The sequence below is a fragment of the Xiphophorus hellerii genome, chromosome 2 (assembly GCF_003331165.1).
Source record: "Xiphophorus hellerii strain 12219 chromosome 2, Xiphophorus_hellerii-4.1, whole genome shotgun sequence".
Lineage (NCBI taxonomy): Eukaryota > Metazoa > Chordata > Actinopteri > Cyprinodontiformes > Poeciliidae > Xiphophorus > Xiphophorus hellerii.
Window position 1 is genome coordinate 26,910,565 of NC_045673.1, and position 27,657 is coordinate 26,938,221.

The 27,657-nt window shown below is 39.9% G+C and overlaps 1 long non-coding RNA gene across 1 annotated transcript; it reads right to left on the reverse strand.

Moving 5' to 3' along the window:
- Positions 1–4,041: 4,041 nt before the first annotated feature.
- LOC116707596 (uncharacterized) lies at positions 4,042–24,526 on the reverse strand. Its single transcript, XR_004336524.1, has 3 exons — positions 24,516–24,526; positions 22,013–22,017; positions 4,042–4,124 (listed from the first exon to the last, which is right to left on the reverse strand). It is a non-coding gene; the product is annotated as an uncharacterized LOC116707596 (long non-coding RNA).
- Positions 24,527–27,657: the final 3,131 nt, after the last annotated feature.

The window sequence follows — 27,657 nt, forward strand, 5'->3', positions numbered from 1 at the left end:
TTTGGGGATAGCGACAGCAGAGAGGGGAACTATCATTGTTTCCTCAAGAAATGCTTTACAAATGTCACAGTTAAGACTTTTAAGACATGCATATTAAATGTGCAGCTATTCACATGAAGTATTTAAAATAAGTTATGCTTTATGATATTTTCTTTGCAGAAAAGACAATAGAACAATAGTTAATTGAGAACTTTCTAAGCTCTTCTGGATGCCATATTTACCATATATTTATTTCTCTGTTTTCTTAATTAACTAAGTGGGAGGAGACATTAGAGAAGGAAAAGTGGAAAAGACAGAATTATTAAAGTAGAAGTTTAAAGTATACCGTTGTCTTTCTCATTCACCCAGATTTCTTAGATCAGGGGTCACCAACCTTTTAGAGACTGGGAGCTACTTCACGGGTCCAGAGTAACACGAAGGGCTACTTGTGTGATACAGACATAAATTTTCTTATATATATATATATATATGATATTCTGTGCAGAATATGGACTGGAATCCCGAGATCAAAGTGGGAAACACCCCCAAAGGTGGCGGAGAACGCCAGAGCTAAGATCTTGTGGGACTTCCAGATCCAGACAGACAAAATGGTAATGGCGAACCAACCAGACATTGTCGTAGTGGATAAACAACAGAGGAAAGCCGTTGTGGTAGATGTAGCAATACCAAGCGACTGCAACATCAGGAAAAAGGAGCACGAGAAACTAGAGAAATACCAGGGCCTCAGGGAGGAACTGGAGAGGGCCTGGAAGGTGAAGACCACAGTGGTGCCTGTGGTCATCGGGGCCCTCGGGGCAGTCACCCCCAAACTGGACCAATGGCTACAACAGATCCCAGGAACAACATCAGACATCTCAGTCCAGAAATGTGCAGTCCTTGGCACAGCCAAGATACTGCGCAGAACCCTCAAGCTCCCGAGCTCAGATGATAAGAACCACCCGCGGTGGGTGAGAAGGGAATTTTTATAGACTGAAGAAATTCGTAGTTCAATGTGTTTCATTAAATTGTTGAGATATTTATTCATCTACGACGTAATCATAAGCGTAACATTTATTAACAATGCTTACATTTAACATGGCTATTGTAATGTATTGTAGGACATTATGGTGACATTATTACTGCTATTTATTGCAGTGATATGTATTTTAAATCAAACACCATTGAATCATTAGATAATTTGTATTTTATTTATGGAGTTAAAGATAATAATTCCATCCATCCATCTATCCATTTTCTAACACCCTTGTCCCTAGTGGAGTTGGGAGGTGCTGGTGTCTATCTCCAGCCAACGTTCCGGGCGAGAGGCGGGGTTCACCCTGGACAGGTCGCCAATCTGTCTCAGAAGATAATAATTATGATTATTAATGTATTTTTTGTGTATACTAATCGCCTCTCTTTGCTCTGGTGTTTGGGAGGGGAAATCCCAGCACTTCCTGTTTTTATAGGCTTGTGATGTAGCTGATTGCATCACTGGGTACGATCAAATGAAAGGTTTGACTCTTGCGTAGTATTTAGATGTATTTTTTTATTGTTTTAAGAACCACTGAATCACTTTGTGGGTGGTATTGTGTTTTTTTTAAAAAAAACAAACTGTTTAGTTCAGTTTGTAAATTGGATTATTAAACTCGTTCCTGTTTATTTTTTAAATTTCAGGTGCGCTAAACCTCACATTTCAACAATATGAACAAGTGGCCATTTTAATCACTGAGCCAACTCTTAGTATTACAGCTGATTACGCTCGCAGAAAGCACCAAAGCAATATTGCCAGTTGAAATCGACGTGAAACGGGCAACAGGAAACCCAGTTTGGGGGTGGGGTGTGTGTGTGTGTGTGTGTGGGGGGTGGGGGGGGCATCTAATTTTTGCCTCAGTTTAAGAATATCCCACTGCGGCGCCAGAAAAATCCCTACTTGAAGCGTTTCCAGATCTCGCTGGTAAATTTGACAGCGTCTTAGAAAGAACGGAGCACAAAGTCAAGCACCTTCTCCAAGTTGAACACACCTTCTTCACGTTCAGATTAAACGCAGCCCGGCTTTCTATAAGAAGTGTTTCTATAGCAACCTGTAGCACTTCGACTGATCGCGGAGCCCAGATGCGCCACACACGCCACCTATATTTCTGCATCAATACGAGTAGTTGGAGGCAATTACAACACAACAACAGCAGGGGGGAAGAGAGTGGGACTCATGCAGAGTTCTTTAAATTCCACCAGACAGTTTGTGGGTGGAGAGAAGAACCGACAGAAGGTGAGTTCTCCTTCACCTTCTTTGAGAAAAAAAAAAAGAGCATGATATGAGCCAACAGCTGAGGATTGTGCAGAAGCAAATAACACCATCTGCATCTGAGAAACACACAGTTCCCTTCTGCTCACTAACATCAATCCTCTCGCTGATTAAGATGGCGAAGAATCAAACCGCAAGACTGTCGTGCTGGAAAAAATAAAAAGAGACTTTTGCAGCCCTGCTAATGATTCACTTCATCAATATTGATGTCAGCAATTCCACTTGGGTGCACAGGGGGCACGCGTATCAAGAATAGTCTTCTTTTACCTGCCGAGATTAAGTCAAACACACCCTGCCGTCGGAGCACGCGCACAAAACAAACACTCTTATCCTGCAAATATCACGCAAATCCTACGATTATGACGCTCATCACAGTTTGTATGTGTTCTCTTCCGTTAAACGCTCGAATTGCAGCCGCTTCATGAATCATTTTTGGGGGAGGGGAGGGAAGGAAAAAATGAGACCGTTTTCACCTCAGTCTAAAATCTGTCGCCGTCTCAAGGCCAATTGACCCCAAACGGCTCGTCACGTCGCCAGAATCAGGAGCCGGTTGCACGTTGTGTGTGAGTGCTAAGGGGACACGCTGGAGCTGCGGCTATTGTGCCGCACGAATGAGAAATTAAATATAAGAAAGAACAAACAGCAGAGGAGTGCTGGCAATCAATGCTTGAGTGGGATTTGGTTGCACAGATTCAGAGCGATACATTGTGTAAAGTGAAAGAGAAGAAGAATGCATTAGCCGAAATCCAATCTGAAAATTTCGGCTGCCGTCTGACCACAGTGTATTTATTTTTAATCTTTTATCTTGCTTTATCTGAGCAGTTTGCCTTTTGCAGCTCACCCTTTGTGCGCATTGTCTTCACACTGGCCTAAATGCAAAGAAATCACAGGTTGCTGCTGTAAAAATAGCATGCATGCGCCCTTCAAACGAGCAAAACTACGAAGACGTCCAGTCAGTCGTCCAGTGTGCTGGTAGGGAATAAACAGATGATCATGGTGGAGAATTTGAGTTGAAATGTGTGTAGATTTCAAAACGACTTTAATTATTTCGAATACGTCAGTCTTTAGTCATTGATTGGAGGGGGAAACGGAACATCTGTCATCCGCGAAAATCGATTAGCGAGGTGAAGCAAAGTAAAGCTGAAGACATTGGGATGAGTTCACGGTTTGTGTTTTATGTTGTGTAGCGGGGGGGAAACATTTAGCGGTGACACCGCTGACAGTTTAATTCATTCCACAGAGCGACACCGTCTGATTTATTTGGCACTTAGTGGAGCAATTTGTTTTTCAGCCGGGACGATGACTGTCAAAAATCAAGAAGCTGACTGACGGCGTCAGAGGATCTCCAAAACACCACACGGTTTTACGTCTCGGTCCAACTCTGTGGAGCGATTCCTTCACTATTTAGAGTCCTCACTTGTTAAATGCTCAGTTTTTGTTTCAGGCTTAGAGAAAAGCTTCATCATGTTAATCAAATCTACAAATAAAAGATGCTAGTTTTATTCTTGAGTGGAACTTATGCCAATGGAAAAAGTACTTTTTCCATCCATTTTAAGGAGTGATTGACTCTAAACAAGCTCCTATCTCTTGCTGAAAAGTTAATTGTATGTTTGTTTTGTCTTATTTCAAGTGAACAAAGATATTTGCGCTAGAGACTAAACCAAAGATACTTGGTAAAATTTTGTGTTTTTACAGTGGAAGATTTTTTATCCCCGCTCCTACCAGTTATGTGCAGCCTTGTGTTTGTCCAGCCCATAAGAAAGAAGCAACTTTCAGCTTCTATGTGCCATAAATCTGGAAGAAACTTCCAGGAAACTGCAAAACCGCTGAAACTCTCGAGTTTCTTTAAATCAAGACTAAAAACCCACCTGTTAGAGTTATCTTTGACTAGCAGTGAATGGAACATGCTGATCAACATATCTGATGTGCATTGATGATTTTGATGACAGTATTTGACAAAGTGTAATGTTTATGGCTTGTTTCATAATTGGTGACTGTATGTTCTTATAATGGATAGCATTTCGATTGTTGCTAAAATGTGCTACACAAATAAACTTGATTTAAAAACTAAATAAAAGAAATAAAAAAAGAGTGCAAAAAATGTGCTTTTGCACTTTTTTTTTTTTTACCTTTTGCACTTGTAAAAAAGTATGAATACTCTTCCATTGGATTTTTTGCCCCATCTTTCAGTGAGTTGTGTGTGTACTCTGGGTGTTAGAAGCCAAATAAACAGTTCTAGAAACATGCTTGGTGTCAAGGTGTTAACACCGTAACGAGTGTGATGCATTCAAATTCACACTTATTGCTCTGCCTCAAGTCGGGCAGCAGTAAACGCTTTGTATCGCCAAACATGCTTGGACATTTGTTAAGCTACTTTGCATGGCCTTGCACTGAAGCAACAGCTTGTGGCTCTCATTATCATAGGAGAAATACTTAAAAAACAAAACAAACAGATTCACTCAATACTAAACTGAACAGCACAATCTGAGGGCAAGAGATCCTGACAGTCTCCATTAGTAGGGCCATTGCAGGTGGAAAAAAAGGATGACAAAAAAAAGGAAATCAGAAATTTTGAGAATAATCTCATGAATTTTCTAGAAAAAAATATTGGAAGTTTCTGAGCTACAAAAGTAAAAAAATAAAAAATAAAAACTGAAAGAGAAAAACTCAGATTTGTTTGGAGATTTATCTCAGAAATGTTCAGACTTATCTCAAAAATGTTCTAGAAAAAATCTTGGAAGTTTCTGAGCTCCAAAAATCCAAAATTCGAAAGAGATAAAACTTTTCAAGGAAACACTTGGAAATTTTCTGAGCTCACGAAGCTGAAGCTGAGATTTTTGGTGGAAATTAACTCCTTTATTTTCTATCTACAATGTCCCCAATACAACTGAGCAGCAGACTTCGAAGGCAGGTGAGGTTTATGGAAATCACGCCTTGAGATTATCCCGGCATTTATAAACGAACTGCCTCGTTTCTTCGTAAGGAGAAGTGGGGAAGAGAAAATCTGCATGAGGGGTTTTGACAATTCGACACTTCCTCCTCACAGTCACTCAGTCACACCGCATTGGCAGATGCTCATCTGGTACCGTGAAGGGAGACAGAAAGCGCGCATTCAATTTTCAACTCTTGCTTTCATGCCATCTCGCTCTGCACCAAACAAAAATGGTACCAAACGCCAGGAGTCACTCATCCTCAGGGGCTCCGTATAGGGGGGGGAAAGTTATGACAATTCCAAGGGCCCCTGACCAACAGGGGGCCCTACACAATTTTTTTTGTTTTGTTTTTTGTCTTTTTTTGTTAATAGAAATTTTTTAAAAAATGGGGCCTTGTCAATTACAAAATTGATCATAAGAGTTTTCTAAAATTGTTTATAGCAGTAAAAATTTAATGTTGCCACTCCCAGACCCAACAGCACACATCCATGTTTGCCCTGAACCTGGATCTGCATGAAATGCTTCGTTCCTGCTTGGGGCTTGATGGTGACGATGTTCAGCAGCAGACAGTAGAAAACAAGAACGACTGTGGCTGTTGTTCTTATCACAGTCACAGTCTTGTATCATTTAGAAAAAATAATGAAGTACGTTTTCAAAAAATAGAGAGACAGAGAGAGAAAAAGGTAAAAGTCTCAATTTGTAATCCCGTTTTTCTCTGAGAGGTGGGTAAACTGAGATTATCAACCATTTAGCATAGTTAGCTTAGCTACAGAATACAGTTTGCCTCCATGTCACTAGCATTGAATAAATTATGAAAAGAAATTACCAACATATTCATATATTGAACTTGTCCCTGTATCTTTTACCACTTAACAACAGGTGAGTCAGTCAGCAGCAGCTCTAGTCCCTCCTGACTCGTCCTCTGCTAAGTGAAATTAAAGCTGCAGTATGTAACTTCTATAGAAAATATTTTTTACATATTTGTTAAAACTGTCATTATGTTGTTACAGTACGGTATAAGAGATAATCTGTTAAAAATCTATTTCCTCTGTCTTCTCCCAGTGATATCTAGAAACAACTAATCAGAGACAGGAGAGTTTTAGTGCTGTCAATCACAATCTCATGTTGCTGCTCATCCTTCCTCCAATTTGGTCTGTGCTATGCTGCAGCTAGCATAGCCTGTTGTGAATGCTCAGTCTAGTTAGCATAGCTACCAATGATGGCAGATAAACAATTTTCCTGTAATGACATGTTGTTTATCCACCATTAGCACATTTAGCAGTGAATGAATGAGGATGATTGACAGCGCTAAGACCCTCCTCCTGGTTCTGATTGGTTGTTTTGGTCAGAACGTTGCATTACTTTAGCCAGAAATAGTAGTTCAGGGAGGAGATTGATTGTTTTCACAGATTATCTGTCTCATAGCAAACTGGCACAACATGGTGACAGAATTAACGAATATGGAGAAAACATATTTTATTAAAGTTATATACTTGAACAAAATGCAACTACATAGCATTTTTTGAGAAGTCTGGATTGATTCATATACATTTTGAACGTTGCCTATGACTGCTGCTCATGGGGAGAGACATTTCAGTAATCTAAAACTAATAGAAAATATTTAAGCAACCTATTTGCATACTGTATGTAGACTGTTGGGTGTAAAATTCATGAGCAGTAAATATTGTGCTAGTTATCATTTATAAAGAAAGCAAGGCAGTTGCAAGCCTTTAAAATTGTGACGCTTTTGATAGGTCAGATAGACAAAAAAAATTGCAACAGCAGCTGCGTAGGGGTGGCCCAATTAAACTTTTTGTCATGGGGCCCAAGATTCCTGGCGCCGCCCCTGCTCATTCTGACATCCCCAACTCTCCAAACCCCAACCTTAGCGATTCAGCGGTGAGATCCATGTGAGAGTTTAAAGTTTCCTCTATTTGGCACTTGGAGGGAGGGAACCAGGCACAAACACATGCGCTGACGGATGCAAATTCATGTCGTGTCGGTTGTGTACACGGACGCGTGAAAGCAGCATGAAATGTAAAAAAGAAAAAGTAAAAGTGATGATAAGTAAATATGGCATAACCGCATCAACGTTATTTCTTATTCACCGTTTCAGTGGGAAAACGGGCAAAACAACTTAGCTCATAAATATTAGATAGGTGTGGCTATCATAAACAGAAAACACAGGTTATTTACGTTCACAGGGCGGCCACATGTGTTCATTAAAAATAACATTGTTGTGCCTTGAACTACAAAAAATGAATAAATAAAAAATTAACAGAATTATGGCGGCGATAATTGCATTACTCAACGTCGAGTGCAGCTCATCCCAGAGGAGGGGGGGGGGGGCCTGACACAGGAAGCAGGCCGTCCATATGGCTGCCGCATCTAACGACTCGCATTGGAGGGAGGAGGAGGTACAGGGGGAGTCAAACTCGCAGGTCACGGTGTCGGAGGGGCTCAGCCGAGAAAAGCTCGCATTCCAATCCGGATTTACTCATGCTTGTGCGGGGATGCTCTCTTTCCCCCGGCATCCCATCCTTCACGCTCATGTAGCTAAAAAATGTGGAGGAGCTGCAGCCTGCAGGACCTGCAGGTCTTCCAGTCAGGGAGGGTTAACAGCATGATAATCAAAAGGCACCTGGGTGGTGACTTCATTTATTTACTTATTTATTCATTTATTTATTTATTGGAGGAAGGGGAAAGTACTAATTCTTTGTGAAAATTAACTGGGCACAGCTCTCCAGCTCTTCTGCCAAACCTCGCTCTCCGCATGAGGTTTGGCAGGCAGCATGTCAGCGATGATCAGCGTTATACCGAGTCCAGATGTTCATCAGACTGCAAACAGACCATTAGAGGACACTCTCTCTGTTAATGGACAGAATGAAAACTGCAGCTCGATTACTGCGGATTTCGACACTAAAAAAAAAATCGACACTATTTATTTATGTTTTGACAGAAGCAGCTGTTGAGTTACATTCATATTCATGTGTTATGAGAACCATTACGGCAGACATGCAAGTTGTCTAAAGGTCTCGTCAGTGCAACATGGTAACTTAGGCTGTGCATAATTTTTATATACTGTAAATAAAACTTTTTTTCAAAATATAAACACATTGATTTAAATTAATTGAAAATATTAGCAAGTCTTTATCAACAAAGTACATAAAAAGATATAGTTAAAACCACATATTTACTATAATGTAAAAAAATGTGTGATTTTTTTTAGCATAACAAAAGAGCAAATAATAGGTCTTTCCTCATAATATTTGATTAAAGAGGGAAGTTTAAATAAGTTACATTTTTGTTGTGTAAACAAGTTGAGTTTGCTGTAGCGTTCTCCAACCTGCAGCTCCACAGTGGCTCTGAAAAACGTCGACTAAAAATGATAAAGAAGCACTGACGTTTTAAAAATAGACACGACAACAAATGCAGGTTGAAGACATTTTTCAGTTTTTTCATAGAGTAATTCTATTTAATTTCCACAACAAAATGATAAAAAAAAAGTACCAACCATTTTAATTTCCATCTACTTTGTGCAAATATCAACATCCCAAAATGTTCCCATCATCTTTTTACAAAGTTTTGCTTTTCTTTATCCTAACGCCTAAAAATACAATTTAAGCTCTTTAACAAAAAACCCCCCACCTATTTTCTGTTGTAGATGTTTATAAAAAATGAGAACTTGTCTTGTTTTCAAAAGTTGCGGAATATTTGGAGCTCTAAACCAGTTTTATGTCGCTGGACTGAGGACAAAATGGCTCTTTTGACTGCACAGGTTGCACAACCATCCATAATCAGTTATTGGCCCAACATCTCACTCCAAGCTATTCTAAATTACTGGTATCCATGCGTTGTAGGTCTACTGTCTGTTGTTTTTTTTTTTTCTTTTACGTTGCACTCCCTTGATGTAGTAAACCTAAAGTGTTTTTTCCACTCTTGGTAAAATCTCTTTGTGTTATGTGGCCTTCTTTGTGTGGTAAAGTCATAAGTCATTCATCTCATGCATCATCAGCACCCAGGAAGAGGAGCGCAGAAGGTTACAGAAACACTCTTCATTCAATTTTATGATGTTCAAAGCAACACTGTTGGCGTCATGGAGCAACCCCAAGAGTTGCTTCATAAACGTTTTTTAGAAAAAGTTGTATCTAGATAAAACTTTTTCTGAAAGTTTTATCCCGATACAAAGAACTGGAACTGCAGTAAAATAACAGGCCGACTGATCAACTAAGAGAGAACATGCTCATGTTAGCTTAGCATATGAAAGCAGCAAGAGATGATGTAATGGGAGCTCTTTGTGAGCAATCAGCTATAACTTTAGGAACAAGTAACAAATACATTGGACTCCATCCTTTTTGTGTTCAGTATTTGCAGATTCACGTATTTTTCTGTTGAAAGTGACTTCAAATTATTCACGGAAAATCCGCCTATTCTTTTTGCGGAACACATCTAGAATATTCAGGAGAACGTTCAGCTTAGGAAGCTAAAATCTCAAGGCACAATGCTTCTTGACATACTATAGGCTGTCATTTTCAAAGCAGCCAATCCAGGAGCACCATTGTTTTTTTCTTTTATTGTGATTGGCCAGGCGACAAAGAGCGGGGAAAAGTAAGACTACAAGTAAGCTTCAGCAGTAGTGTCTGTGATGGCTTATAAAGTGCGTATTAATGCCTAGTCAAGTAAATTTGGTGTCAGATTGATTGAAATTGACAGTTTTAAGTATTTAAGGCATCTCAAGTATTCCTGGATTTTAGCAGATAGCGTGCGACTCTCCTAATCCTTGCGAACACCAGAGGTTCAGTTTGTTAGGAGATTAACATTCTCCTACACTATAAGAGTAGAAATTCATTGAGAAGTTGGTAAAGTGCTACTCAATTACAACAATAATATGGACTCTTGTGGCGTATGATGTGTTATTTTTCTGCACAGACTCAAAAGCGAATTTAATAATCACTTGGTTATTCTTAAATGACGAAGTTTGGTGTCGGTGCGAGACGCATGAAGCGAGACATTTACGATTACGACGCTCCTTCGCCAACTTTTTCTGCCTCGGTTATTTAAGGGGCACAGACTGCCTTTCATAGGTTATTTTACACCTTTTCCATACAAAATTAATTGATTCCAGAAATAACATTACAGAGGAGCCAGAGAAAAAAAATAAAAGATAACCAAACAAAAACACCAATCACCTCCACAGCTCAGGCACCGAAATAGCAGGCCTAGTCACGGAGAGGAAGTAGAGGTGTGAGGAGTATAAAAATACTGGTGCTACAATTAGGACAAAGGAAAGAGGCTGCAGAAAATAGAGAACAGGAAATAAATATGTCACTTCTGTGGTGGCCACTGTTGATTTACATTTTACCTCTACAGACGATTCAGCAGAGTTCCAGCTCTGCTGAATCAATCTTGAAATCCCTTCATTGACAAATATTAAAGAAAACTCTACTGATAAAATGTGGGAATGAAGCATTTGCTTATACGTGTAAAACACACGGCACAAATGACTTCTTGTCAAATCGGACTTATAGAAAAAATGTCTACATGTCTGCTGTAGTGATTCTGCAACTTCTTGGTTCGGCACAGTGGAGGGAATAAAGCCGACCGTCACGTTAAAAGTTTTCATGAGTGTTTGTCATGTTGCTTCTGCTGAGAATTATACAAGTCAGTTTCTTTTTAAACACGATGAGAAGTGGTAAGCTAGGACTGCAATCCAGGCTACCGAATATCTTTCCAACTGAGAAAATTTGAGGTGGTGAATTTTTTATTTTTTTTTTCCAAATGAATACACGGATTAAAATGCAATGTAAACCAAAGTCTGAATGGGGTTGTAGCGTCAGTGTATTTAGCGTGCGATAATCTGGTGTTTATTTAATGTCGACGAGGAGTTTTCCAAGAGGTCAGTGATGGTTATCAACAATCAAAGGCTGCTCATCGCTGGTGAGATGCCATCACGTTATCGCACACCAACGCTTACTTAGACTTACTGTTAGCATGTGAGAATGCAAATATCAGCATCAGACGAAGCAGGTTTAATGAAGACTTTGCTTAATTCAATCTAGACAGAGTCAAAATGAAGTAGTAGATGAGCAGAGGGGTTCACAGCACAAACGTTGGACATTGCTGCTTCATGTTTTATAATTCTATTTCTGCATTTTCCAATTGTCCAAACACTGTAAATTCAGACTCTAATCGCCAATATATGATATATGAGCTGATTCCTCTGTCAGCATTGGGGTTTTCCTGACTTGTGTCCTCTAATAGCTCTGTAATGATGTTTTCCTCCACCAAAAGCTGCTACAATTAGCCCCTCTGTGCAATTGGGGCCCATTCTTACCAACGCAGTTCCTTTTTTTTCCCCTCACCCTAACATAATGACACTAATGCAGCACTGTAATCAGATGTGTTTTGTTGACCAAAGCTTCAGTGTTATCTTTCCCGTAGATCAAAATTACAGCTACCACCACCGTTCAAACTGCAACACTAAACAGTCGAGCGGCCTTGAGCTGCTGCCTTCTGCTCTCTTTCAAAGTGGCTAAGATCTTTCCCCTTTTGCTGCGATTCAGAAATCTGAATCGGCCCGATCTGGCTCAGCTTTTTTGTTGTTTTTTTTCCTGCGTATCCCGCCGAGCTTTGCCGGAAGTTAACGGCTATATCGTATCGGGCGGCGCACCTGTGTGGTAGCATCTGCTGCTGTGGTTGTCCACTTGTTTACTCATGATTTTACCGCAGTTGTGCCAAATATCCTGGTACAAACTCAGACTTAGTAGCTGAATGATAAATTTATTCGCTCTGTTTTGTGCCATCGTCCCCAGAGTAGGCCTGGGAAAGAGGTACTGTAGCGAGGAGCAGCTGAAAGACTGTACTGTTTTAGGAGTTGCCGCCACAAGCTTTAGTCATCGTAGACGTAGAACTTACAGTGCAATGGCGTCTGTGTGTCGCAGAATATTACTATTCCTTCGATGTTACTATTTATTTTTCTTGTTCATGTTAAAAGATCAATTGATGGTTTGGGAAATTTAATTTAAAAGCATTGGAGTTTATTTTATTTCCCGCCCTATGTTACAAATACAGAAACAAGAGTCAAATCAGACAAGAATTGGGTAAAAATCTGCCTCAAAAACAGTCCTGGTAAAAATGTACGGTGGAATTTAAACTACAGGTTGAGCAAAGCTTTCTCATTGGTCGAATAAACATCCGTCCATCCGTCCATCTATGATAGGTCACAAGTAGATTAAATATCACCCAGAATTTCATTCCACTCATTTCCCAGTTAAACACTTCCAAATTTTTTGTAGAAGCTGCACTATTCAACTTTTATTTTTGCATATTTGTTGAAATTATTAATATGTCAAGACAGTAAAAGACATCATTTGTGGAAAAACTGCATTCTCCCAGTTCTCCCGATACTAGCTGTAGAAATACGTTACTTGGAAACAACCAATCAGAGCCAGGAGGAGGGCCTTAGCGCTGTCAATCACTTTTAGCCTGTCACGAATGCTAAGCTAGCTAGCATGGCCACAGATGGGTGATCGGTTTTCCTGGAATGGTAAATTGCTTCTCCACCATTAAAACATTTAGCACATTCAGAGTACATGAGCATGCTTGACAGCGCTAACACCCTCCTCCTGGCTCTGATTGGTTGTTTTTGACTGGGAGCCGTGTGTTTCCTCATACTGCAATAACATTTCAGGGATTAGGAGGTAGAGAAGCTCAATCTTTTCACAGGTTATCTGTCTAATGTTAAACTGAAACAAACATGGAAAAGTTATATGTTTTTAAAAAAGCTACATACTGCCGCTTTAACCTCAACTATCTGACATTAGTAATATCAGATAGTTATTACTATCTGATATAGTAATAACTATCTCAGATAGATGGGCTTAAATGTGTGCAAACACATTTAAGCCCATCTACCCTTGCTGAATAGCACAGTGTTGTACAGATTTTGCATTCAAATGTATTGATGAAATCCACCCGCCTTAATCGAAATATTTAATTAAAGGATTAAAGTCTCCATGGATACGGGAAGAGAGAGTTGTTGTGCAACAATGGGCTTGGTTTGGCTTTGAATAGCTCTAATTAATAAGTGCCCCAGGCAATTAACAACATTAGTAATTTAGCTTAAAATTACCAAGTCGGGGCAGCACCTGATTATCAAAAAAATAATTGCCAAGTAGTTTTCAGTCTCAATTATGGTTTCAGGAATACCTGACTGGTGAGAGGTGGTATTAAATAACAGATGAAGTAAGGAGGAATTAAGTTTACATGCTGCGAGTTCAACCAACAAGCCCTGCATGCATTTACAAAATAAACACAACCTTTCTGTAAAATATAAGAATCTGTGAGCAAAAAACTAGTAACACACTAAACAAAAACAATTAGAATAACAAAAACAACAACCAAAAAGAAAAACTGTAAAATAGAAACAATAAAAATACACTGTGAAAATGTTTATTTAAACTCCTGTATTTCTTGAAGTCTAATCAAAGTAGAATGGACGTTTTTCAGTGTGAAGCAGTGATCAAAACGATCTATAGTGTCTTCTTCAACCCAATCAACCCAGTTCATGCCGTCCCACCAGCATGAAGCCAGGGTGCAAGTTAAAGAAATCACCAAGCAGGTTTTTAGAAAGTAGCAGAAAGCAAAGAAGCAAAACTGCCATGCCTCGGTACACTTACAGACCAAATAAGAATTTAGCTCACTGACCTCATAAGAGCCTATGTTTGTCACTGAGGAGCAAATGTTTGCCCAATTCCTCATGCCTCTGTGTTTATTAGTTGGTCTTTTGGGTCCCTCAGACTTCTCTCTCTCTCTCTCAGTGAATCAATCGGTAAAATCCGGTGTCTAAACTTCTCTCCTTTCCCTCTCGTCTCAGTAGCTCTGTAGCGGCTCGTGCTGTGGCTCATTGTTTGCTCCCATCAGCGCATTGGCATTGACTCTGTGATGGCCTGTCTCCCACAATGTTTCACATTCTTCCGCACGGCCAGCGGCTCTCTGGCTGGCAACAAAAAAATAATACAAGAGAGAGCTTAAAGACTCGTTTCACAATCAAGCGAAATGGTAAGAGACGGAGGCGGATATGCTGACCGGGGCTTATGAATAAAAATTTGAATTGCTAAGAGCTGAAAACTGTTGATATTTGCTGCGTTATTAGTTTTGTTTTGTTTTTTTCTCTTTTTTTCTGTCCGTCTCATTTTGGCGAAATGCGACAAACCAGCTCAGCAAATTGGCCCATCAGGGGAAGCTCTGCTCCGGTGTAGCTCACCATCCCTGTTTTAAATCATGACAAACGAGTCGCTTGGAGCTGAATGCCCAGACAACCCACACTGTTCAGCAAACTGCATCTGGAGCAGGAGGCTGTTCACATGGGGGGAAGCTAGAGGGAGCTGTGGGTGTTTAACATCCTCAGACAACACTCCCCCTCTCTCTTCTCTCCTCTCTTTCTCTCCATCTCGTTCTGGCAGCACACAAACGCACTCGCACGCCCACGCATGGACTCAAACACACAGCCGCACAGGTGAGTTATTAATATCTCATGAGCGGCTCGCAGATTGGAATCGGCCCAGGTTCCTCTGACGTGTAAAATGCGGCGTCTGTAGTCGGTTGTTGGGATGGAGGAAGCAGGAGGGGACGGGGGGAGGGAAGTTTTAAAAGTGCTCCCTTCAGCTGCAAGCGGACCAATGGAACAAGACGTTATGCCCACAGTTGCTCACTCATGAGTGCGTGTATTAACGTCGTACACATGAGGCTCCCCCCCCCCCCCCCGAGGAAAGCGAAGGGAAAACCTGCTGAACCAGGTTTTCCCTTGTCTCAGAAGCTGACTGACAGTTTGTCTTAGTTCAGGAGTTGCGCGTTCTGATTTCACACCTATGTGGAGTTTTCAGTTGTGGAGACAAATCAATTCACGGCGGAGATTACATTTACATCGCATTATCTGAAGCAGAAAGTATGTACTTCAAAGCAGCCGCTTTTTATCTTCAATTTTCCAGAACCCGGCCATTCAGTCGGCACCACAGATGCAGAGATGGTCCGTTTAGTCGAGAAACTCCGTCGTCTTTTTTTTTTTTGCTATCTTTTGCTGCGATGTACAGATAAATCTAAAATTCAGATCCATTCAGCAGGTTTCCATCAGAACAGTGGGAGGCACAGTACTTATTTAGTGTGTGTTGAATCAGATAAACCTCGCCTCAATCCATTTCCATCCTCCGACACCACAAGGACGAAAAAGAAGGAAGCTTTTTGAAAAGATATCTTCTCCCCAAGGATGTGCTGCAGAGTTTCCTCACATCCAGATCGACATAAAGAACAGCGAACAGTCGCGGGGTCTTTAGCAGTCCTGAAGGTCTACGCCTACTCGCAAACCGTCACGGCTGATTATCACTGGTCCCAATAATTTTAAAGTGAAAAGGAAGTGGCTTTCACACCTAACTCTGTTAGTTTAGGCATAAAAAATGTGTTTGGTTTGAAAAATTACTCACTGATTTTTCTAAAATACAAACAGTGAACTAGGGTAATTGTCGGTAGAATTTAAAAAAAAGGAGAAATAAATAGCCGAAAAACTCCAGAAAAAAAATTTCTAGAAAGAACGTGGAAAATTCTGAGCTCCAGAAGTCAAAGATTTGCTATAAAAAAATCTCAGAATGTTTTAGATAGATCTCAGAAATTTATTTTTAGTAAAGTCAACACAATTTTTGACTTTTGGAGTTAAGTCAAAAAATTTTTTACTTCTAGATCTGAGATTAATCTCAGAAATTTTCTAGAATTTTTGAGTTCTTTTTTTCTGGAAAATTGTCAAGTGTTGAAAAACACAAGGTTTTATGTTTTCTTCTGGAAATTTTCTGAGATTAATCTAATTTTTTTAGGCAGAAATGTACTCATTTTTCTAACAACAATGGCCCTCACGCAGCACCGTAAAGGAATGATGTTTTTGCATTATTTTTCTATCAGGGTGCTATGTCCTGTAAAAATTAGCAGAATTTAAATCCAGTACAAATGCAGAGTAAACAAATGGCAAAATAACAAACAAGAAATGTTCCCCCACTTTCTTCAAATTCAGAAGTTTATGTTCAGTTTCCAATGTTGTATCATTGCCTATGACTGGTCAAAAGGGTCATATTTCCATCTGTGAGTTTCTCAGAAGAGTTTGCAGGAATTTTGCCTCTTGTGACTGGAAGACTCGTACTAATACATTATGTTTTGTAACAACAAGCCATTATTAGACTTATATTTAACGGATGTAATTGTTAGCCAAAGACAACGCAGTTGAACACAGTTTATTTTGGTTATTTGGAATGCAGAAATGTTAAGTGCCGAGTAATTACTGGGATTAAATTAAAATAGGTTCAATTTGGGGTAAGGTATTGCTTCGTTAGCCGTTCATTTGATGTAAATATTCTTGTTTTGCTAATTGTTTTTGCCTTTGTGTGTTTCTCCCGATCTAGTTTCAGCAGTCTGCCATCCATTGCTCATTGTGGTTTGGTATTCCAGGGGTCAAAATAATAGCTTTCAATTTCTGCACAATATGAATTCATATGCTGACAACAATTGGATGGTGCTGCGTACTGCAGATAGACCTCACTGCCAAACATCGTGGCATATTGGTATGACGCCTCCCCCCCCCCTGCTGGCTGCAGCCTGAGAGTTTTTCCTCTGTGTGTTGGGATCGGCATATGTTTTTCTGGGTGTTCTGATTTCATCTCCAGGTTCAAAAACATGCATGTCAGGTTAATCGGAGGCTCCAGACTGACTTGATCCGTGTGTGTGCATTAATGCTAGCTTGCCTCATGTCTGTGTTTGCTCTGTGATGGACCTGTTCATGATACATCAAAACCTTTTACCCCAGTGGTCTCTAAAGAAAAGGAGGATCGTTTCCATTCAGCTTTCCAACTTAAAACAAAGATTCAACTGCAGTTTTAACTTTGATTTGTACTACTCTGTGCCTTCATTGGTTAATAATTAGGTATATTTTCACATACTTGTTTTTTTGTGAAGGAGAGTGAATCAGAATACATTTGGTTTGGTGTAGAAATGCAATATTTGAAAATTATTGCATATCTGTTCATCACAGACTGCTCACGGAGATTCCACGAATACAGCTTGATAACTCTGGTAATAAACCATTTTTTATTGATGTTGTCATAAGCCACAGAACAAGGATGTCTAGGGAAAGCAGATGTTTAGTCTCACTGGAACAAGTGTTAACAAAGAGAGCTGGGTTTACTCCAAACACACAGCAAGCACTGCTGAGACCCTGGAGGTAATTTATCACCCCAGATACTTTTGGCATTCTCCTAAATTCTCCATCCTCTTTGAAAGAGAAAATACAGATAAAAATATATGTTTGATTGCTATAGTTGTGAGATATTGTCTTTTTTGGTATCAATCCAATACCAAGTAAATACAGGGCCAATATCAACAACACTGATACGAACACCGATACTTTTTAAGTTTGATATATTGACAAACTTGTGACCTTCAGGTGTTTTTGTAGTTTTTCCTTTGAATGATTTTGTTCAGATGTAGGACAAAATTTGGACAAAGTTTATAAGTGTCTACAAAGTGTTTTCATAACATATTAACATGACAAACAGTGACGATAGAAAATTTGTTTACATTTTCCTAAAGTGCAAGAAATTAGCATACGAGTTCTTTTTTTGAGGTAAGCTCCAACACAAAAGTTTTTAAAAATTCAAGAGTGAATCTGAAACTGAAGTATTGATCTTAGCAAGCTGGTATTGATCTGATAGCACCTGGCATCGATGTTACCGATATTTGTGGATTGATCCGCCCGCCTCTGTTGATTGCAGGAACAAGCGCACTAAGAGAAACATTTCTAATTTTTTGACCAAAATGAGCAGAATCTCATTGAAAATTTAAAAACTTAAGTATAGCATATTTGACATAGGTGATTTTTTTCCCCCCATTTTGTCTATCATATTAACTAAGAGGCATTCATTGCAGAGAATAGACCATCAGGTGCAGTTACAACATAGTTATATACAGTATGTTGTAATATATAGCATATATATGTTATATACGTATATGTTATATATATATATATATATATACACTGAACTACACTGAACTACTACTGCATGTAGTTCAGTGTAAGCTACCAAGTATAAGCCACGTCCACACTAATATGGATATTTTCTAAAACTATGATCAGTGGGTTTGTTTCGATTAAACATTAAAGCTCACCATTTTAAATGACTAAGACGAAATAGTAAACAGCGTTAAACTGTGTACTATTTATTCTTGTGTTTGACGAATGTTTGAAATACTTAGCCAAGCACTGCTTAGCCATGCTCAGGATCTTCTTCTTTTGGATTTGCACCGACTGGAGCAGAAAAGTTATCAAAACATTTTGGTCTTGTTAAGAAAAATGATTATTTTTTGGTGTTTAATATAGCCAATATACGACATGTGTAACAGTTATATACAATACTTCTATTTGGAACAGGTCTCGTCTGAGATGCGGAAAGCAGACAAAGCAGGGCCTGTTTTCCTCCCCCTTTGACAGACACAGCAATAAAATTTACATTCCGATAGGAGTTACAGACTCTTTGGCGCCTCTCCCGTATCAGGCGGAGAGGGACACGGAGCGGCCCCCCTTTCGCTTGGACAAAAAGCAGATCACCTTGGAAGCTGAGCTGTGGTGAGGGGAGTTTCCGGGTCTCTTTGGGGGCCGGGGCAGGTCTCTGAGTGGTCAAAGAACGGAACGCCTTGACTGCATATATTAAATAGGGAAACACCTTTTAGTTTATAATTCCAGGTCCGTACCCGAGACCAGAGAGTTTTTTTTCCATCTTTTTACTCCACGTGGGCGCCTTTGTCTGTCTTATGTGTTTCGTGTTGTCTGTTTCGTGTAGTCTGTATAAAATGTATATCTCTGTTCCTCTGCAGCTTTGTTGTCGATTGCTTTGTATGAGATTAAACTCCGTGATCTGTGACGTCAACACGTTTTGTTGTTGTTTCGTTTTAGCAGCACGCCGTCGCTCCACGTCGCCCACTGAGAGCGTCACTCGCCAAGGACTCGGAAGATCCCGGGCAAGATTAAAGAGGAAAAGAGCCAAACGTTTTGTCCAAGCTAGCATTAAATAATTACCTCTTTTTTTAATAGTCTGAATCCCAAAAGGTGTCTGCAGTCATGTCTTTTTAAATTACAGCAGCAAATCTGGACACATACACTCAGAACTGTTTCTTCATCCTTCAAGGAAGAGCCATGCTAGCATTAGCATTAGCAACCACAACGTCACTCTTCTTCCTTTTGCCTTCTCCGCTCCATCATTGCAGTATAGGAACAGTAGAACAATTTGTATATTGTGGAGCTCTTTGTCAGTGATGTCAAGCCAAGAGCCGAAGTAAAGGAAAAACTCGAGAGCTTCAAACAACTAATGAAATAATGTTAGTGCTCTGCTGAAGGCTGCAAACCCGATCTCAGAAATCCATTTGTTGGAGCCCGGGCTGCACGTAGCAGCTTCAACGTGCCTTTTCCTACTATGACAAAAATTCTTTTGTGTTTTCTCTGCGGCACAACCCGGGCTCGTCCCCTCTCTTTCCCAGGCTCATTTCCGAGCCTTTGAGGCAAAAGAAAAAAACAAAACGGAAAGGAAATTGTTGTGGAGTGAATAAGTCACGTTGCATCAGCGGTGCAGTAATATGTTTCTAATGACCGTCTAAAATGAGAAATCCTCTCCTATTAAGCCGAGGTAATTAATAATACAGAGAACAAAGCCCACAATGAACAACGAAACAATGCCGGGTGTGTGCGGCTAACGAGGCCGCGGTATGGATTTATGTTGATGTATTCCTCTGACAGAGACACCAAAGTGCAGTCGGAGGGGGCTGCATGTCGCATATTATGTGCACTTTGACATCAAAACACGGCAGTAAAATTCCTGTAAGCATATTTTGTACGCAATTTTCCTGACATTAGAAATTTATCAGGTTAATGAGCTGCACATGCATGTGCGTCTGCGGCGGCAGAGAGTAGGGATAAAATGCAAATGAAAAGAGCACAGCTTGATATTTTTGCTCTTTGCTTCAATTGGGGTATCGAGGATAACAGAGAAAATTTCAATCACTGCTATAAACATACAAGGCGACTCAGCTTCTATATTTGATTTTCTGTTCTGACTCATGTGGCCCAGAACGTTTATTGTTTATTTTGAAGGCAGCATGTATAAAGTGGCAGTAGCTTTCTCTTTTTTGTCTTCAGTGATAGGTTTCAGATTTTTCCTCAGATTAACAGTTTTTACAGTGATGTTTGCTTTGATGTTGCCTTTGCATAGCAAGGCGACCTGCTGCATTCCATGTTTTTCATGCTCCACTTCCGCCTGCTCCTTATTTCATGGTCCAGGGATCAATGCCAGCCTAATCCTTTCAAAACCATCTGGAGGTTTACAGCTTGCACACACAGGTTATATTCTGTTTAGCGGCATTTCCCCCGTATCGAGACCATGATGTAATTTATGTCAAGTTACATCTCAGTTGTCACTTTCAGCCGGAAAAATGGCCAAAAGTGAGGAGTTCTGTGCAGAAACCAAACTGGTTGATTGGATGAAATCGACAAATTGGAGGTGGAACCATGAATAATCCATACAAATATCTAGAAGACAATAAAGAGCACCAGCTGTGCTAGGGCTGGGTATTTATCATATCGTTTATCTTTCATCGGGATACATTTCTTAAAAGTATTTTGATTCAATAAATTAAAATTAATGATGTTTAAAACCTCTGTAAACTGCCCAAATTGTCAGGATTGTTAGTTTTACTATTTTTTCTTCACCGTTTCAATTACGGCGCATAAATAAATATCAATACATTTGAAAACATAATTAAATGCAGGCTACGATTGCTGTGTCAGCCATGCAGTTACCTAAAAAAGAAGAGATATATTGTTCTTATTGTCACTTATCATTATCACAAAACTACCACAACGTATTGTAATAAAACTTTTAACTTCATATCGCCCACCCCTCTTCTAAACGCTCCTCACAAAATGGAAAAAGAAGAAAAAATAATAACTTCAGAAAGCTCAAATGACTTCACAGCGTTTAACACCTGCCGCCACAGCAGGACGACCACGCTGACGTGAACCTTTTTACACTTCCAGACCTGGTGCTGACCCGACAGTGACGCAACAGCCCCGCAGGCCGTGTGTTTCTGATGCAGCTCACACGTCGAAACGCGTGTCGAGAGGCGTCTGCGCCATGAACAGGATGTTCTGTGGGAGGGCAATCGTGCAAACTGGTGGGGCTGCAGGTGACACCGGCATGCTGAGTCACTGAAAACCTGCGCCGTGCCGCTGAAAACGCCGTGACTGCAACGTGCGAATGCTCGGCTTTCTGAGCATCTCGATCCACTTTGAGACTCAGAGGGTGAAAAGACCTAGAACCCAATTCTGCTACAAGAGAGACGCCCCAAACTAATTTTCTGAGCTGTTCTTAAGAAATCAAATGAAACATTTGGTTTTATTAGGAGCTTTAAAAAAGAACTATCAAGATGAATATATATATGCTCCAGTTCCCATGAAATATCAAGGGAGGATTTTTGTGAATCAAATCAGTGTCCAAGTTCATTCTTATTCAGTTTAGTCTGTTTTCTACTGCCTTGTTTCCTAGAGGAAAAGTGATTTGTTGTTTTATGGACCTCACCTGGTTTAAGCTAACCGATAAGATATGACATCTATTATTGAAACCTAACCTGCTTGAAAATAACATTTAAGTCCATGAACATAACTTCGCTAAATAAAAAAAAAAAGAAAGAAAAAAAAGGTCCCAGCAATATAATTCACTTTGTCTTTAGTCTGGTGTAATTCCTTCAAAAAAGAAAAGAAAAACTCATTCAGATTGTAAGTGACATGAACATTGCACTTAATTTCTTCACGTTTGGGCCCAGTTGGAAAGTGGTTCTGAATAAGCCAGTGTTTGTAGCGAAATAAGAGATTCTGACAGACGCTTTAGGAGTCGTGTTCCTAACAAATCACAGAAACACAATATTGTTCCTTTTTCACTGGTTGAGTTTATGGGAGATATTAAAGGTAACACAGTCTGACACATGGAAAAATAGGACTTTTGCACCAAAAAGGTGATTCCTCATACGCTTTTCTATAAAAACTTTAGCTTTGAGCCTCTATAGAACCCAGAACAGATCCTCGTTTGTAGTTTTTTCTTTTTTCTTACCATTCCTAATGTCACGGTTCTGTCAATAGATTGTAGACCTAACACCTTTTCTTTGGCATTTTGTCCCAATAACTGCTCTATGGCGTTGCCATGGTTAGGTACAAGGACTGGATGAAAAATGGAAAACTTTGACTGACCTTTTGGAGAGACCGGAGAATTGCAAAGTCTGGTTCACTGAACAGAAAGTACAAAAGAATTATGAGTGATTTAAAACGTTTTCGCGGAGTTCTACACTTCACGAAACAATTCCCAAAATGAAAACAGTTGACAACTTGGAAAAACCATCAGATTGACATAAACTGCAGCAACCACAAAATTCAGTATTTGTTAAAGCGTGTCGATGTGATAGACAAACGCAAAAGAAACTGTAAAATGGAGGTTATTGACGGTTTTTCAAATTTTCCTAAAAGAAATTTAAAAAACATGTGGCAGGCATACATTTTAATCTAACACTTAAAATCAAGTGAAAACTTGAAAAAAGAAAAAGAAAGGCAAAAGGCATGAATAGTTTTTTCAAGTTTTAACATCTTCGTGATTTTAGTCAAAATGTTAAAAGCAACAAAACTCAGCTTCACAACACAAAACTGGTGTCTGGACTTTCCTTCATGGTTAATTCCTAACAAACAGAGTTAACATTGAACTATTAAAAAGGCTGTTCTTCTACACAGCGAGAGATAAAAAGAACATTCAGTGCTTTTCTTTGCAAAAAAAAAAAAAAGACATTACTTGGTAAAATAGTTACTTACATTTACCGTCTCTTGTCATACACGGCTGAAACCCTTCTGAAGTGCAGAATCTACGAACAGAAACCTTTTTAAATGTTCCAAGGGTTTTTACTCAGAGGGGGGTGAAACTGCTTTTCCTTTTCATGTGCCGTGCTCATGGAACGAGCTGCAAAACACCATCAGCTTTCAGACGCAAGCCTTTTCACAAACATTTATGGGTCTCTTACAGTCTGCCCTGAAGGCAACTTGTTGCTTTTACTTTTTTTTTTTACGTAATCTTGAAGTGGAGGAAATGTGCTCTGGAGATGCATTTCTGTTTTTGTTAGGTGAAGCTACGGCGACAAACACAAACTCTGATCTTGTTTTGCGTAAGACTTTCGAGAGGCAGGGATTTCATGGGGATCTTCTCTGCTAAACAAAGGGCATAATGTAACTGAAGCACATAATTACTTTTGCTGCATTTACAGTAAATCTTATTTAAATACGGCTCCAATGATTGGCACCCATGTGAGAAGCAATTCAGAAGGCTAAACTAAATGAATCTTTGGATTATAACTGCGATAATCTCACAATATAAAAATTTGGAAAACAATTTGAGCAGAAATACGGGTGTGCTGGGCGTAAAGAAATCATTTATTTTGACCAAATCTAAGACAGTATGGTGTAAATGCCCTGAAGAAGGGGAGTGTTTTAATAAAAGAGCTGGACACGGTGCTTCTGCTCCAACGGTTATTATTAACTAAGGAGGAAGTTCCGGTGCTCTTCACTATAGCTAGCGCAAGCGCTAGACTCCCCCTGCTGGTTGGATTTGACCACTGCTTCAGCCAAATCAGACTAGCCAGCCTCTGAAATAACCACATTTCAATCCATCACAATGGCAGCAGCTGAGTTTCTGTTACAAATGTGCGCAAATCTTTGTCTATATTCTACCAATGTTGAAAAAAAACTATTTCGAAATTGCGGTGACTGCACTAAATAAGAAATGAACTTAAAATCACACATAAATAAGTTTGTTCGACCAACCGCTTATGTTTGAGAGAGGCTATGTTTGCAGAGTTTTGAGGAAATTGTAGTCTGCAATTTTCCAGAAGAGATGTTGAATTGACACGCAACTTTTTGCCAGTAGGACAGCACTCTGTCTTTTCCTGCAACATTTTACGTTTTTAAAAGTTAGAGACTACAGAGAGAAAACACTTTCACCATTGCCATTTTCCATATTACTTTATAACTTTTCCATATTTTATCTCTCTTCTCTTCATCCCCACGTTTTCAGTAGAATTTAAGTCTTGGATGGACGCGACAGCAGAGGAATTATAACTTTGTGTCTGATGAGCCATGTGTAGGTTTGTACCAAGCAGGTTTGGGTCGGGCTCAGGCCATAAATCTAAACTCTACAAATAAGTGTAATTTGGGGAAAAAAAATCCCACAATAGTTTCTGTTATGTGACTTTTTCCCACACCGAAAAGCACAAGTTGATGATGGCACCACAATTTTATTACACACCTTCCCCAAGGTCGCCAGTAGGTGTGAATAGCACGGTCTTTAAAGAAAAAAAACCCATCATAAAAGCCATACACTCTTCTTTTTGAAGACAGTTGCCATTTTTGAAACACCGACATTGCATGTACGTTGAAGTTGCTGACGTTGTGCATGAATTTATTCCCGCCTCTCGAGTCATTCAGGTGAAGCCGGGCTGCAAGTGGTGCGATAACAGGCGGGCGGCCATTGTGTTCGACTTGCTGCAGGGGTGACACTGAGCCGCCTCGGCGGCGCTCCGAGGCGATATGGTCTTACAACCTCAGTGAAGTGCCCCGGCAAGGCAAAAGCAGAAGAAATCCTCTTTCTCCTTCCTCCCCGACACAGGACTGAGCTGGCAGCAGCACAAGGCTGGGGATAAATGGAAGTACATCAGAGTGGGGGGATGAGATTATGCTGCCTGGGATTTGGATTGGGACTTTGGGGGCTGCAGGGGCGGAAATAGCTGAAGGTGAGAGCACAGGCTGAAGTTCTCACCTAAGTAGCTCCAGCTGCAAGATGTGAAGGAAACCTGAAGTTTTCATTTGTTTTGCTCTGAATGTGGATGAATGCGTTACTGTTAATCTGTTTTCTTGTTGTTGTTCAATGCAGTTTTAATGATAATGGTACACTGGAGTCCAATATGCACAGCACGAAGACGTACTAGATACACATGGCAGACATTTTCTTTGGTTGGCTAGAACATATGTGTGCCCTTGTTTAGCTATCCAATGTTGAACAATTTCTAACTTCCTCCTAGCCTTCTGAAGACCAATGGGCCTCACCAAAGCCAAGTCTTAATACGTTTGAGGTTAGGTTTAGAGGTTCGGTGCTTTATGATTTTGATGGTGCTATTTGACCAATTGTATTGTTTACTGCTTATATTTGGTGACTGCATGAGGTTTTTATATGCCCTGTCGCCGAAATGTGCAAATAAACCTGATTTAATAAAATGAATGGATGGCAATACAAAGTCCTGATGTGGATCGAAATACAAACTTCTGTGTGTGGAGGTCAAAGGTGGGTTCAGCTGTAATATAATATAAACGTCACTCTGATTAAAACAGTTAACCGTATTGTTTGGATTTTCTTAACGAACAGAGACAATGTAAATATCACGCAAACTCTGAACTTATGAAAGTGCTGTTGGTGCAGTAAAGATTAATGAAGCATATACACGACAATATTCGAAAACAAACGGGGGATGTGAGGGCATAAGGAGCCCTGCAGCATAACAACAAGCACCAACATTGCCTTCTGCCGTGTATTAGCAGCCTTTCAAAGCAGAAAGTGAATCGTTAAACTTTCACAGTCATTCAGCTTTCATATTTGTTATGATACCTCAAATTTTTCTTTTGTTTTCTCCCTTCTGTCACCTAGACATAAGATACAAGACGGAGCAGGATGCCGTTGTTTTCCCTTTTGTTGTTTTTTTTTTTTTTAAGCAAATGTATTTTAACCTAAGAAGCTGAGTTGTTTGAGCAGCAACCTTACAAACAGCTTCACCGTTTGGTTTCATTTTATGGAATCTGTTCTGACCTTTTTGCCCTCCTGAGATGTTGGACAGCCCACTTCAGTAAAACGCATCTCTCTTGTTGCTCGAATTAAGCCGCGTCGTTGTCATGTTCACATCGATATCTCTGTGAAACCTCTTAGCTGCTCCAGTGTCCTGTTTTCTAAACCTAAATGGTTTATGATCGCCATTTCAGAGCTATTATGACAAGAAAAATGTCGCCCTGTTCAGGTTTCTTAACACTGCGCTGAAATTTGACTGAAAAACATTGTTGTGATACAGAGAATAAAAGGATGCTCCAAATCAAAATATGATTAATGGTTTCATGGGGTTTGTAAATCTGATACAGATACGGGCGTGCCGTGGTGGCGTAGGGGATAGTGCGACCCATGTTTGGAGGCCTCGCGGCCGTCGCAGGTTCAACTCCCGGACCCGACAATATTTGCCGCATGTCTTCCCCCTTCCCTTTCCTGTCAGCCAACTTCCATATAAGGGACACTAGAGCCCACAAAAGACCCCCTGGAGGGGTAAAAAAAAAATATGACACAGATACTTGATTAAAATGTTCAGAATAAAAAAATGTCTTCATGTTTTGTTTCCCCATTATGCTAACAAGACATTTACATTTAGCTAGTAGAACATCCTGTCCATGAACAGGATATTTAATAGTACAATTTCAAGATTTACTCTGAGACTAAAGTATTGATCTTACCACCAGTTGCGATATGATACTAATATATGTTCTTGGTATCTATATCAATATTTAGGATCAATCCGCCCTCCTCTACTAGATGGAGTTAGTCAGTGTAGCGCTCACCACTGCTCACAACAAAAATCATTAGGGCAAAATCTTGAGGAGCATTTGCCCCAAGCCCGTAAATGGACCTGGGTAGCAGGTTTTTATTTTTATTTTCTCTGTCCTTACTTCTTTCCATCCTTCCGCCGTTCCCACCATCTTATGACGCGTCAGACATCCATTTATTTCTCGCCTCTGTTTATCGCTTCTCGGTGTGCGATGCATTTTCAAGGAGGACTAAATGCTACAAATGATTTTATTTTCTAACCTAATTAATGATGCTTTTATCTCGGCGTCCTCTCTGCTGTCATCCTGACTGACCAGATTGCTCGGGAGAAATTTGCAGAGACGGGAGACAAATAGTTGAGGAAAGTGGCACCGAAGTGGCATCCTAATTAGCGAGGAAAAATGGTTATTTCATGGCTCACGTTAAACATTTATATGCTCCGAGTCCTGCTGTCAGTGAGGGAACAAGGAAACTACATTATGTAACAGCCTCAATATAATCTTCCCTTTTTTTTCCTTTATATTTTCTTTCTTGTGAGTTCCAAGAAGCAATCAGATGAACATGGTGGGAGCTTTTATGAAACTTCTAGGAATATATGAGGCTTCTTGGGATGAATCTGCAAAGGGCACCAGGTGCCTGTCGTCGTTTAAGAGCTTTTCAGTCTGGAGAAACGTCTCTGGAGGAGTGTGAACTACTAAAA